Source organism: Triticum dicoccoides, chromosome 4A (genome assembly GCF_002162155.2).
Source record: "Triticum dicoccoides isolate Atlit2015 ecotype Zavitan chromosome 4A, WEW_v2.0, whole genome shotgun sequence".
NCBI lineage: Eukaryota > Viridiplantae > Streptophyta > Magnoliopsida > Poales > Poaceae > Triticum > Triticum dicoccoides.
In genome coordinates this window covers 143,368,139-143,371,006 of record NC_041386.1, presented here as the reverse complement: position 1 = coordinate 143,371,006, position 2,868 = coordinate 143,368,139, and positions in this window count along the sequence as shown.

The window sequence follows — 2,868 nt, the reverse complement described above, 5'->3', positions numbered from 1 at the left end:
TTCGTATAAAATCTAATACAATTCTTTAATCAAAATATAAACAGATGAAGTTCAAATTGGAATGACACCGAAGTTCGGAGTTTATTAAAACCTAGGATTTACATGTTCAAAAAATTAAAAACACAACGCCATTTTTTGCACTTTTAAAAACAACTCATAAACGAAAAAATGGTTGCTAGAAGTTCAAGTGCTCGGTGAGGAAAAGTTCAAAAAATTCTTGTGAGAGAGGTTCATCATGTACTTAGATGTCCAAAATACATAAAAATGTAGTTTTTTGCGTTTTAAAATAATTCTCTCAAACCAGAGAGAGGTTCAAAGTGATAACAATTGGAAGTTCACGTGCTACATGGTGTGTATTTCATATAAGAAAAATACAAATAAATTCTAACAGAGTGAAGTTCAAACGGACATGCCCCAGAAGTTCAACTACTTCACATAGTGCAAAAAACAACACGTTCAAAAACAGATTGAGGTTCAAACAGACATGCCCAAGAAGTTCAACTACTTCACGCACTGCAAAAAACAACACGTCAAAAATAGAGTGAGGTTCAAACAGACATGCTCGAGAAGTTCAACTACTTCATGCAATGCATTTCCGTTCGCGATGAAGGGAGAAATCATGATCTCGTCATTTTCTAATTTACTTCAAAATGGCAGGAATATCATTTGTGTAAGTTCAAGACCTCGGTCGGAAAAAATTAAAAAATTATTGTGAGAGAGGTTTGTACAAAAAGAATATCATCTGTGTAACACTAACGAATGGATGAGAAAATTACAAACAAAAATATGTCACAGAAGTTCAACGCGAAAACAGCAGGAAGTTCACCTACTACACTGAATGAATTTCAGATGAAAAACTTTTAAAATCATCACGAGTATAAAAAAATGATCAACACGGGAAAGTTGCGTGTTTACAGCAACTTTCCATCGGTATATCACCCGCTCAATTCCCGTGAGTGGGATGGAGAGCTACGAGCAGTGGATGAAGATCTACGAGCAAAAAAAATCACGTGACAAACAGAGTGAAGTTCAGGTACATGCGCCAAGAAGTTCAGGTTCTTCACGCGGTGCATTTTCGAAGAATCTGTTTCGCGATATAGGCAGAACGCATGATCCCGCCGTTTCCGAAATTACTTGAAAACGGATAGGAATCAGAGAAAACCATCAACATGAAAAAGTTTCGCATTTTCCGTAGCTTTTCAGCGGTATATTATTTGCCCCATTCCGATAAAGTTTGTAGAAATTACGGTAAAAATACGTTTTTAACCATTTTCAAAACTGACAAAAAACCGTAACGAATTAGGAGAAACAATACATACAAAAAAGTTTCGCATTTCTTCAAGCTTTCCAACGCCATATCATTTGCTGCATTTGGACGTACGGTTAAAAAATTAGCTCGAAAATACGAACTCGGTGAAACTTGTATCGTTTTCTAAATTATTTTTAAAACGTTCAAAATTAGAAAAAAACTTTTAACATAAAAAAGTAGAGCATGTTCATAAGCTTTCCAACGCCATATTATTTGCCTCAATTGGATTAGCCGTTTAGAAATGGCATCAAAAATACGAGCTCGGGTGTTCGGTTTGCGAAATTTTATGATTTTCCGAATTACTCTTTAACTGTAGGGAATTAGAGAAAAGTTTAAACATGTGGAAGGAGCGGTTTTGCAGCAGCTTTCCAACACCATATTATTTGCCTCATTCCGATAAACGGTTTAAAAATGCGATCGAAAATACGATTCACGTTTTTTGTATGAAGAAAAAACGGTTTTCAAAACTGCTCACATTTTGCCAAAAATTTAACTTGGGTCATGATACTGATGTCCATAGCTATCCAACGGTATATCACAAGTCCCATTTGGAGACCTTTTGGCTGAAGTTCAACCTAGTACTCGGGGAAGGTCAGGCGCGTTACTCGGGAAGTTCATGTTGTGATCAGAATATTATTCTGATCCCATGATCAGAATAGTGTTTATGTATATATATATAGTCATATGATTTCTTATGCTAAAGTAACAATCTATTCACAATGTAAAGTATGAATCAGAAACTTCACTGAAAACTAGCAAAATATAGTCTTGGTCACTGAAGCAATTGCAATTTATCATAACATCGGAAAGAGTCAATATAAGAGCTTTTCAGCAAGTCCACATACTCAACTATCATTTGGTCTTTCGCAATTGCTAACACTCACGCAATACTTATGGGTATGAAGTTTTAATCGGACACAGAGAAAGATAGGGGCTTATAGTTTTGCCTCCCAACCTTTTACCTCAAGGGTAATGTCAACAATAATGCTTTATGAAAACCCACATCCAATTAGATATATAAATATCAGGATCTTTCCAACACATAATGCTTGCCAAAGGATAAAGTGTAAAAAGGAAAGGTGGAGATCACCATGACTCTTGTATAAGGTATAAGACAAAAATAAAAGATAGGCCCTTCGCAGAAGGAAGCAGAGGTTGTCATGTGCTTTTATGGTTGGATGCACAAAATCTTAATGCAAAAGAACGTCACTTTATATTGCCACTTGTGATAGGGATCTTTATTATGTAGTCTGTCGCTTTTATTTCTTCCATATCACAAGCTCATATAAAGCTTATTTTCTCCACACTGATAGATCATACATATTTAGAGAGCAATTTTTATTGCTTGCAACAGTGACAACTTACTTGAAGGATCTTATTCAATCCATAGGTAGATATGGTGGACTCTCATGGAAAAACTGAGTTTAAGGATATTTGGAAGCACAAGTAGTATCTCTACTTGGTGCAAAGAATTTGGCTAGCATGAGGGGGAAAGGCAAGCTCAACATGTTGGATGATCCATGACAATATAATTTGTTTTGGATATAAGAAAACATAAA